The 12,326-nt window shown below is 41.5% G+C and overlaps 1 long non-coding RNA gene across 1 annotated transcript; it reads left to right on the top strand.

The window, feature by feature from the left end:
- The first annotated feature begins 2,021 nt into the window (after positions 1-2,021).
- On the top strand, positions 2,022-5,766 carry LOC118011068. Its single transcript, XR_004679407.1, has 4 exons — positions 2,022-2,286; positions 2,494-2,584; positions 2,867-2,998; positions 5,633-5,766. It is a non-coding gene; the product is annotated as an uncharacterized LOC118011068 (long non-coding RNA).
- Positions 5,767-12,326: the final 6,560 nt, after the last annotated feature.

Below are 12,326 nucleotides of genomic sequence, written 5' to 3'. Positions count from 1 at the left end.
TGTGTGTGTGGTGTGTGTATGTGCGGGGCTGTGGTGAGTGTGATCTGAGTGTGTGTGATATCTCTGTGTATTGATGTGAGTGTGTGAGTCGTGTGTGGTGTGTGTGCTGGCTGTGCATGTTTGTGTCTGCGTGTGGAAGGATGTTTGCTGCAGGCAGAGGGAACAGAGCTTCCCTGGGGAGGCAGAGATCAGAGGGGGGAGCCAGACCCCAGAGAAGGTGACAGAACAAAAGAAAGAGTTAAAAAGCCACAGGGTCTAGAGGGCAAGGTGGCAGTGGAGGGGCCGGTCCCTGGGGGCACCAAGGCAGGTGGCGGGGAGGGCAGGTTGTGCAGTGGGTCTGCCTCTGGGCAGGGGAGAAAGAGCCCAAGGCCTGGCTGCTGTCAGCACAGACCTGCGTCGGGGGGCGGCTGGGTCCCACAGTCACTGTGGTCCAGGCGGAGCCGGCGGCAGAGGTGCCCAGGCTTGGGGATGATGGGTCCCCAGACCTACAGAGAAGACTGAGGGTAGGACTTGGCCGTCCCGGGAGGCAGTGTGACTCCACATCCTTGTCTTACACGACCATGAGTGACAAGGACTCAAGCAAAACTCTACTTTCAGCTGCCTCCAACTTGTCTCTCTTCAGAAGCCTAGTACCTGTGTGCTTGGGCCGAGGGGACAGTCACAGGGGACTTCCTGGACATACCTTCCAGGTAGAAGTCCCCTGGAGAGCCAAGGTGGTGAGAAACCTAAGGTAACAATTGTGCGGACGACAAATGTCACTTGCCCCCCAATCCTTTGGTTGTGTTTTTGTCATAACTCTCGGAAGCCATGAGACCTCAAGCTGCCACCGTGCTTCCGGCATTCCCAGTGGAGGAAGGCAGCCTAGCAGGGAGATTTACGACCTGCTCGGAGGAAAGTAAGTGTCTGCCAGAAACAGCCAAAAGCTGTTGTCTCTGGCTGCGGGGAAAGGGCTCGGAGGGATTTCACTAACGCCCGGTCGGCAGTGAGGCCACATGGCTGTGGGGCCACAGCCCTCTCTCTGGCCTTCACAAGCACATAGGACAGCAGATTTTGCAGATACCTCATGGGGAAGGGGAATTTTCTTGGCTAGGTCTAAATAAATAAAGCAGCAGGCATAGAGAGTAAAGCCAAAGACTTTCAAAAGACAAAGAGCCAAAATATTTATTTTTTTTTAAAAAGAGCAGATTTTAAATCTTTCTGCTATTAATACTTTCATTTTTCTTTAGACTTAGGAAATAGTCAAGTGTTTAAAATGACTTGAATGAAGCAAATGCCATGAGCTGAGGAGGAAGAAGGAACAGAAGCCAAAAAGGGACAAAGAAGGAGGTTTGGGGATGAGTGTTTGGTCTGCAGCTGAGTGTGTGCATGCTTTTTTTTTTTTCCATTCTGTTTCTCCCCTTTCTATCACCCTCATCTGAAATAGGTAGCAAAGAAAAATTTAAGCTGCAAGAGGAAAACCATTTCCAAACAGTGAGGTTTAGCAAACATTTGCCTAAAATATGTATTCACCTTCTAAAAATCCACACTTGGTTCCTCATGCTAACCTCAACGCCAGACCAAAGGTCAACTCTTGTTTTGACCAACGTGAGCAACCACCACATCCTCAAATGATTAGAAACCCTCTGTGGTCAGCAACACTGTTCTACAAACACTGACCGCGCCTGCCCTCCAGGTTCAGGAAAGGACTGTCCTTCTTTGTCCTCTGCTGATGGTTCCATGCAGCTGGCTCTGGACACTTACTTAGGATGGAAATGGCACCTGCCACTTTCAAGCTAGAGCATTTAAGTGCCAGAGCATTTAATTGCTTTCAGAACTTTCCTCTCTGCTATGGTGACCAGCAGTGTTCCAGGCAGGAGAAATCAATTTGTTCCTGTTTCAGTTCACTAAGAGTGAATTACTGTAGCACAACCAAGCTTATCCTGATTGATACAAGATTTATTTTTGAGCTGCCTAATAGCAAAAATACAATAAATGGACGGATGGGTGGATGGACGGATGGATGGATGAATGGATGGATGGATGGAGCTGGTAGATATGGCTCTTTGTATATAAATCTCAACCACAAACTTTGCAATTCCTCCAGAATACGAACGCCTACAAGGTAAGGACTGTGAAGGTTGTTGAAATGAGCAATCCATTAGAAGCCAAAAAAAAGAAGAAAGAAAGAAACTGATTTTGATTTCTGGCTTAACAGACTTGGAGTCACTCTGTACAACATCTACCCAGTGAAGACCCAAAAGGATCCTCTGCAGACACCTCAGACAGAAAGCTCTTCAGCCTTTGGGGGTAAATCTGTGCAGGGCAATTTTCAAGTTACCCAAACTCCAGCCAAGGGTCATCAGTAACTGTTGCTGATTTTGCAGTCTCAACAAAAACACAAAACAAATGTGATTTCATCTTCAAACAAAGCAATGCATAATAGTGGAAAGAGTATTAGGTTAAGGTTAGAATAAAGTGGGAGTAATTCCTGTTTCCATTAAATTCTGGCTCTAGGATCTTGGAAAAATCACATAACTTCTATACACCTCCTTTTTCTCAACTCTGGGATGGAAATGTCACTTTACCTGTCTACACCATGAAGATGGTGAGTTTGAGGTTGCTTGAAATGACTTGGTGTAACCCCCCTCAGCACACTGCAATATATTTCAGGAACTCTGCCAGTTGTGCTTAGTGCCAAGAGATGCTTCATAACTAACTGCGACTATTGGTACCATTGTTATTCTATGATTAGTATCCTTGCAAACAGCTCCCTGTTAACTATGCCAAGCTCATACAGAACCTACGTAATGTGCCCCTTGTTAAGCAAGTTTGGTCATTATCCTGAAGCCAGAGGGACATTCAACAGGTGGTCTGTGGTCTCTGACAGAGGTGCCTTGGGACTTCTCCATTGTTGAGATCCAGCTTGTCCATGCTGCCATGAGCAAGGAAGTTCTCTGCAGCAGGGAGAGGTTTTCCTGGCTACTGGACTCCTGAAAAGGGACAAACCTGGCCAAAAGAGGTATGGGCAAAATGTGTCTCAGTGACCTTCACACACCACTCTGTCCTGTGTGCCCTCCTCAAGTCCTTCCTCTTCAGGGCATCCCAAACCAGAAATGCATTTAATGTGTGACTAGCAGGGACATTTCAGTTCTAGACTTAGTGCCTGAGGTATATTTGGAGCAAGTGCTTTCTTTTTTTATCAGCTACTCAGGAAATGTTGACTGACAGCTAAAATAGCCAAAAGCTACAAAATCTACCCCATCATTTCAAGACCTGTGAAATCTGCATGTGGAAATATCACAGAAGGGAGGCCCATGGCCCTGTACATAGTCCAGCAGGTTTAAGCATAAGAAGAGGGTTTACTGCTTTACCTCCCTGAATTGTATGTGGTTTTATTATCTGTACAGTGTGATGTTTTGACATCTTAAAAAAAAAAAAAACAACAACAACAACTTTCCAGCTGGGGAGAGACTGCCCTTCTCTGGGCTAGCCAATTCTAAAGGGCCCAGCGAGCATGGCTTTGATATTGCAAACTAAGCAATCCAGGCCAGACTTCCTCTTGCTGGCCTACCCAGCCCGGGAGGCAAAATTCCTATCTTTATCATCCCAGAACCAGTTGGACACTGCCCAATAGTTAGAGCCACAGAAATTATTCAAACTTGCCAATCCTATCCTGCACACTTTGTCCTGTCTTGCCTTTCCCACAGAAACTGGTGGCCAACACCTTCCCCTCACTCCTGTCTTCTACTCATTTCCTGCTTCCTGGTGCTTGCCCCTGTGATCATGCATGGCATGTGATGACCCCCCTCTAGGACCTGTGAGCATAATCAGCTTTGGAGGTTTTAGGTGTGTGTGCCTTTCCCATGTCTCCTCCTGTGGCCACACCTAACATATCATAGAAAAGGAGACAAAACATGACCTTTCCAAGCGTGAAAATCATTGAGAAGGGGAACAGCCTGTGCCTGAGACCCCGCAATATGTCTCAGGACTGCAGTGAAAAGTCAAATCCCCAAACCTTGAACATGGTGCACACATTCTATCCCAGGTATTTTAATTCTAGGACTTTATTCTAAGAAAATAATGAGGTGAATGCAAATCTGATTTTATCGCTGTTTTATTTAGAGTTGTGAAAATTTTGAAACCATGATCAGCAACAGGGGTTAGATGAAATACATTTGGGAGCTGCGTACAATTGAATTCCAGGGCAGCCATTAAAATCTGCATTCAAGAATAATCTTTCTGTCTGCCAGGAGAAAATATTCACTATATGGCAAGATGTTTTAAGGCTGAACAACAGAACACGCTGTATGGCTCTAACTCAGTTTCATTGTTTAAGTCTGTATATGTACATCAGGGAAAACACCTCTATGGTGCTAATATCAACTTTTTCTGAGGGCAGTTACGGGAGATTTTAATTTCACTTCTTGGTACTTTTTTTTTTATATTTTCAAATTCTCTACCATGAATATCTGTTCTCCTAGGAATCAGAATAACATGCAAGTTTTGGGTTTTGTGTGTGTGTGTGTGTAATCTATGGAATAAGAATCTGGAATGATAGGAATAGTTATGTCAGTTCTTCATATTTAATACTATCAATATATAGTAATTCTCTTCAAGGATGTAGTCACTGGATTTATCAACTCACTCTTCAAGGTCCATTTCTGTGAGTGTAAAGGCTCTGCAATGATTAGATCACTGTGAATATTTAATACACAAGAGTTCTGGTAAGATTTGGCAAAAGAGAAATCACTTTACAGAAGAAGGAGCAAAATTAGGGAGTTGGAGGTGCCTGGCTTCTTCTCTTTATTAGAAATTGGTTATTAACGGAGTTTGGAATTGGGTGGCTTTGTGGTAAGAAGAGAAAAGCTTTCAAAATAAGCTTTGGAATGGCCATGCTTTAGATAGTGCTGGACAGAAAAATCATTTCTATGATTGTTAAAATTGCTCAATAGGCTGAGTGTTGCGGGCTCTTAAGCCACAAGACCTTGTCCAGACACATCCTCATACACTTGTAGGCAGTATACACCTTTGGCCCCTGTGCAGCAAGGATTAACTTCTCAACTCAGCCCACGTTTGTTCACCTCACCTTCACCCCTACCAACACCCAGTCATTCAAGGTCTGGGCTGGGTGTGCTCAGGGGTGTTAACATATGTTCAGACAAAAAGCAAAACCTATGGGATAAACTGTGCTTTTATCCCACACAGGGCTTTGTGCAAAGTAGCCTGCACCATCAGCACATCTGGAACCAGCACTTGGTTCTGGGTGATAAGCACTGGACAATGTAAACATTATGTAAGGAACACCCGTCATTTACTAGCTGCAGACAGGAAGCAGATGAATCCCCTTGTGCGCAATCTCCTGGACCACCGCACCTGAAATCTCAGATGTAGACTTATTTGCAAACTCTTCACGCTGAGGTTTGGAAAGCATCTCCACTCTCATTCCCAAAGCAAAGATGCTAACCCTCTCTTAAGAGAAAACAGCAAGTATCTTCAGATTACTGGCTTTCTCCAAAAGTTATCTCACCCAGATAAGGTGGAAGACAAACGTTCAGGCCAGACTGAAAGTTCAGTCTGTTGTCTTTTGTCTGGGTTTGTTTTGTGTTGTTGTTCCCCGTTCCTCTGTCATTTCTAACAGACCTCTTTCCCACAGCCCAGCTTTGGAGGCAAGCCTGAGGTGATGATTCCAAAAAAGCTGTGATCAAGCATGATTAGGAGCTTCATTGAGAGGAGGTTGGGACCGGAAACACCTCTAGTGGAGCTGAGTTGGCACCGCCAGCCCTGGGCCATCACTGTGGAGCTGTCAAGAATGAATGAAGCAATGACAAAAACACTGAAATATGCAAGACTACATGTGCCAAAGGCGTAGGCTGTGTCCAGTTTTCTTCTAAGCACTTTACATAATTCATCTAACTTAACACTCTGAACGTCAGGGAAGACAAGCCCTGCACAGCATGGAGGGTGGTCAGAACACCACTTAGAGAGGTACCTACCAAAATTCACTTCATGCCCACACCTGTGTGACCTATACCAACATACGGGTAAAATGATATGTTATATAACACAGGGTATTGCTGTTAGAGCAGCATTATAAATCACAAAAACAGTTTAAAGTTCTAAGCCCAGGTGAGTTTCCTGACATTAAGGCCCTTACATGGTCTAATTTCAGTATTGATTAGAGGGGAGAACCCAGCAACATAAAGAGACAGTGGAAAGGTTCAGAATGTGAACTCTGGAGCCAGACTGCCTGGTCTGAATCCCACTTTGCACTGTTCTTGCTCCCAGACTTGGAGTGAGTTGATTAAATTTGGAGGTCTTGGCTTCCTATCTGTGAAATGGTGGTAATAACAGGAGTTCCATAATGGTCTTGGTATGAGGGTTAAATAAGGTAATATTCAGATGGAGTGACATCATCCAGATGGCAGGCTATGAAACCCAGGCTCTTGTTCTCCCATAGAAACACTAAGTAAAGTAGAGACAGACCAAAGTAACTTTATAGAAGATTTGGGAATCAAAAATCTATAGCAACCAAGTAGACAATCAAGAATAAGCCACATCCAGAATGGTAGGAATGTTTGTGATGTTTTTACTTGCTCTTATCCCATGCCCAACTGGTATGGTACACACCATACCATAGTATGATTTAGAGAATGTGGCTGTCCAGTCACCAGTTCCCTTCCCTAAAGCAGACAGGGCAAAGTGTATCCAATTTGCAATGTTCTATTCTGTCTGGGGGCTTCCTGAAGGATTGGTCTCGATTTCACCTAACTCAAAGCTCAGAAGCTTAACTCAGGCTAAGAAAAGTCATGAAGGGCAACAGGCATGGTTCATGAAAGATGCAGGGAGACTAACATCCTGCAGATACTTAGGGCAAGAGATTACTGATAGAGAAATATGACAAAACAGCTAAGGCCCTGAGAAGAAGCAAGGGTAAGACTCTTAGAGAAATTAAGATGCTTAAAAGCAGCCATATATACAGGGGGGATTTAAAAAGCATATACACAGGCTGAGGAAGAAAATAGGCCTGGAAAAGACCTGCAGAGACCATGAGCTCTCACACCAGGCTCTCCCCTGCACAGAGCCTCTCTGTAAAGACTGGGAGAGATGGCTGTTTCGTCAAATGATCAATTTTTAACAATATATCACAAGACATACAAAGAAACTGGAAAACATGACCCACTCAAAGAAACAAAATAAATTTCCACAATCCATCCCTGAAGAAACACAGGCATGAGGCTTAATAGACAAAGACTCCAAAATAACTGTTTTAAATATGCTTCAAGAACTAAAGGAAAACAGGGACAAACACTAAAAGAAATAAGGAAAATACAAACAAGATGAGAATGCCAATAAAGGGATAGAAAGCATTTAAAAAGCAGACATTCTACAGCCAAAAAATACAAGAAATGAAGTGAAAAATTCCCTAGAGATGTTCAACAGCACACTCAAACAGGCAAAAGAAAGAAAGGATCTGTGAACTTGAAGACAGGTCATATTAAATTATCAAGTCTGGGGGAAAAAAAGAAAAAAGAACGAGAAAAGAGAACAGAGCCTAAGGCACTTATGAAACATTATCAAGTGGACCAATATACACATCACAGGAGTCCCATTTGGGGAAGAGAGGGAGAACAGTGTGGAGAGATTACTTGAAGAAATAATGACCAAAAATTTCCCATTTAAGGAAATTTAAGGAAAGATGTGTATCTACAAATCCAAAAAGCTTGATGAACTCAAAGTAGAATAAATTCAAAGATAGCACACTGAGACAAAACTAAGAAAAATGTGTTTATCTGCTCAGAGAAAACCAATCAATTATGATTTTCAGTGAGTTTTTAGGAAGTGTGATAAAGCTGCCATTTAGTCACAAAAATGCCTTTTTTTAAGTGTATATTATCTATTGTTATGTTTCATGATTTATAGAGTGATATCCTTGTGAAATGAGGTCTGGTATTTTTCTTCAAAATACATTTCAGAGTACTGCTACTTCATGTCTCCCATTTCTCCCCTAGAGCTAATGTCTGTGCTCATGTATTTTTTCCTTTTTTGTCTTATTATTATTTTAGTTAACATACACTGTTATATTAGTTTCAGGTGTACAATATAGTGATTTAATAATTCTATACATTAGTCGTCAGTGCTCATGATGATAAGTGCATTCCTTAACCCCCATCACCTATTTCACCCATCTCCCCCCCACCCCCAGCAACCTCCCCTGGTAACCATCAGTTTGTTCTCTTTAGTTAAGAGTCTCTTTCTTGGTTTGTCTCTCTGTCTCTCTTTTTTTCCTTTATTCATTTGCTTTGTTTCTTAAATTCCACATATGAATGGAATTTGTCTTTCTCTGACTTTTTTCACTTAGCATTAAACTCTCTAGCTCCATCCATGTCATTGCAAATGGCAAAATTTCATTCCTTTATGGATAAATAATATTTCATTATATATACATTATATATATAATATATATTATATATATATAAATCACATATTCTTCATCCATTCATCTATTGATGGACACCAAGCTGCTTCCATATTTCCATATTTTAGCTACTATAAATAATGCTGCAATTAACATAAGGATGCATATATCCTTTCAAATTAGTGTTTTTGTATTCTTTGAGTAAATACCCAGTAGTGCAATTACTGGATTGAAGGGTAACCCTATTTTCAATTTTTTGAGGAACCCCTATACTGCTTTCTACAGTGGCTGCACCAATTTGCATTCCCACCAGCAGTGCACAAGACTTCCTTTACTCCACATCCTCACCAACACATGCTGTTTCTTGTGTTCACTGGTGAATTCTACCAATTATTTAAAGAAGAATCAACTCTAAACTTTCTCAAACTTTTTTTCAAAAAATTGAAGAGGAGTGAACTGTTCCTAACTCATTCTATGAGGCCAGCATATGCCTGATACTAAAGCCAGACAAAGACACTATAAGAAAAAGAAACTACAGACCAATAGATCCTATAAATGTTAATGTAAAAATCCTCAAAAAGTATTAGTACACTGGATTCCACAGCATATTAAAAGGATTAAATGCCATGACTCAGTGGAATTCATTCCTGGAAAGCAAGGATGATTCAACATTAAAAAAAAAAAATAGTAACAATTGAAGAACAACAAAAGCAATCACATGATCATCTGAATTAATGCAGAAAAAAGTATTTCACAAATCTACAAATTTCAATGCTCTTTCATGATAAAATCCTCAAAAACTAAGAAAAGAAAAAAATTTCAACCTAATAAAGGCTGTACATGAAAAACCCACAGCTAACATTATACTCAATGATGGAAGACTGAAGCTTTTCCCCTAAGATCAGGAAGAAGACAAAGTTGCCTGTTTTCAACACTTTTATTCAACACAGTGTTACAAGTCCCAACCAGAGCAATTAGGCAAGGAAAAAAAAAAAAAAAAAAGAATAAGTTATGCAAATTGGAAAAGAAGAAGTAAAATTATCTCTGTTCACAGACAACATAATTTAATATGTAGAAAACTCTATAGATTTTACAAAACAAAACAAAAAATCACAACACAAAAAAACCCTGCTAAAACTAAAAAAAAAAAAAAAAAAAGGATTCAGCAGTTACAATTCAGCAGTTACAGGATACAAAATCAACTGCAAAAATTAGTTCATTTCCATACACTAACAATAAGAAATGAAGAAAAGAAATTAAGAACATGACTCTTTTTTACAGTAGTATTAAAAAATAAAATACTTAGGAATAAACTTAATGAAGAAGGTGAAAGACTTGTACACTGAAAACTACAAAACACTGTTGAAAGAACAATCCCTCTCAAAATCCCAAGGACATCTTTTTTTGCAGAAATAAAAAATTCATACTAAAATTTGTATGAATCTCATGGAACTCCAATAGTCAAAACAATCTTGAAAAAAAAAAAAAAGAACAAAATTGGATTTCAAAACTTACTATAAAACTCCAATAATCAAAACAGTGTGGTACTAGCATAAAGATGGGCAGAGAGACCAGTGGAATAGAATCCAGAGTCCAAAAATAAACTGTAACATATCTGGTCAGATGATTCTGTCAGGTGTGTCAAGACAGTCAATGGGGAGGGGACAGTCCTTTCAACAAATGATGTTGGGAAAACTGGATATCTGCCATGCAGACAAACACTGTCGAACCCTTACCTTCCACCATAAGAAAAATTAACTCAAATGAATCAAAGATCTAAATGTAAGAACTAAAATTGTAAGACTCTTAGAAAACATAGAGGGGGGCGCCTGGGTGGCTCAGTCGGTTAAGTGTCTGCCTTCAGCTCAGGTCATGGTCCTAGGGTCCTGGGATCAAGTCCTGTGTTGGGCTCCCTGCTGCACAGGAAGCCTGGTTCTCCCTCTGCCCCTCTCTCTCTCTCTCTGTCTCTCATGAATAAATAAATAAAATCTTAAAAAAAAAAACACAGAGAGGGAAGCCTCATGACATTGGATTTGACAATGACTCCGAAGGCACAGGCAACAAAAGAAAAACCCACAAATTTACTTTATGAAAATCAAAAATTCTTATGTATCCCAAGACACTATCAGCAGAGTGAAAACCAATACAAATGATGAGAGAACCTATTTGTAAGTCATGTATCTAATAATGGATCAATTTTCAGAATACATAAAAATTTTCCACAACTGAATGACAACTACCAAAACAGCCTAATTGAAAAACAGGCAAAGAATTGAATAGTCATGTCTTCAAAGAAGATATGTAAGTGAACTTCATGAGATTTTCAAATTGTGTTGATGAGAACAGGCACTATCTCCAGCCCTGTGTAAGGACTGGGCATTGTTTAACCCTTTCAGACAATACTTTCCCAGCCTTTGACATTGCTCATGCATGAGCTGAGCAATAATCTACTGAATATTTGAGGTGTAACCTCTGCACATCACCGGAGCCCCCTCTCTTGAGGCCTGTCTCTCCTCTCTGGTAGTCTGTCCTATAAATTCTAGTCACCCTGGTCTTTCTGGATTCTCAGCTCTGTCTTTTAAATTAGGGTATCTACCAAGCTCCAACTGGCTTCCCCATTTCTTGCCCCATAGCCTGGAAACTCTCTCAAAGTGGTGAGCTGGGGCAATCATAGAGCTTGTGTCATTTGTTTCCTGTCTTTCAAGGGTTACTGTCCTCCATTGTGTGATGTCCATTGTTCTGAAAATTGTCATTTCATATATCGTGTCTATTTTCTTTTCAGGTAAGAGTATCATTCCAGTCCCTGTTATTCCATCTTGCCCAGAAACAGAATTCTACCCAGGGGTTTTTACATTACAAATGAAGTCTTTCCTAGGGGAAAAGAAGTAATTTGGGGAGGAGCTTTTCTTCCACTGGTGACTATTCAAAGGAAATATGTGACCAAGTGTATAACAGGATCTTGTTATGGAGGGACTTTATCTCTGCGTGGTACCCCAGGGAACTATTTGTGGTATGGAAAGAAAGGTATAGATAAGTCAATGCTATGGGAAGCACAGTCCTCCCAGAAGTCAGTAGGGGGCAGCCCCCCATGTTCAGAAATGGTGCCCAGACTAGCCAAACCTGATTCCTCTCAGTTCTCATAGGAGGAAACTGCTCCCCCTGGGTGGGGAAGTCCAGGCCTGTGATCAAGAAGAGGGGGCCGCCCATTCATTCCACTAAGCATCCTACAACTGGGGTGTTAAAGCACAGATGTCAACTAGTCTTTGGAGACAATTGAATCCAGACCTTTTGCTTTTACAGAGGAGGAAACCAAATGAGCCACAAAATGTTAGAGTAAACAGAGGTCAAGTGTTTCCATGGAGCCCTGGGGAGTGCTCCAGTGCCAGAGAGGATTCTGTAGAAGATGGGGAAGCCAGAGGGGAACAGATAGAGGACTGCAGGCCCAAACAGCTCATTTTACATATTGAAAAGATTTCATCTGAAAAATTACCAATTTGATCCAATTACTTTAAAATTCAGATGAAGAAGCAAAATCCCCAAAAGACTTGCCTCAGGTCAGACAGCAAGCTTAGTACCCAACTGGGATCAGAAGCCTTACCTCCCGGGTCTCAGTGCGTGTGATGCTCTTCACCACGTGTGCTCACAGAAGGGATGCTGGTGAGTAGCACAGCTGCCACAGGGGTCAGGAATCCCTGATTCCTAAGGCAAGATCACCACAGACCTGGGCAAGGAGCCAAGAAGCAAATAGCTGCAGAATGTTCCGTGAAGAGTAAGATGCTGCGCAAACGTCAAGAATTTCTTATGACTAATTAATGATGTGTTGACTGTTGCCCAACTGGGTTGACAAATGCAGGAAGGCTGATTCTCAAGCTGATGTGACAGGCACTCTGGCAGCTCTGATGGTGGCATGTTTTAACTTGATCTCGACTTT

The sequence above is a fragment of the Mirounga leonina genome, unplaced genomic scaffold (assembly GCF_011800145.1).
Source record: "Mirounga leonina isolate KUSES-001 unplaced genomic scaffold, KU_Mleo_1.0 Mir_150, whole genome shotgun sequence".
Taxonomy (NCBI): domain Eukaryota; kingdom Metazoa; phylum Chordata; class Mammalia; order Carnivora; family Phocidae; genus Mirounga; species Mirounga leonina.
This window is presented reverse-complemented; position numbering and strand designations above follow the sequence as displayed.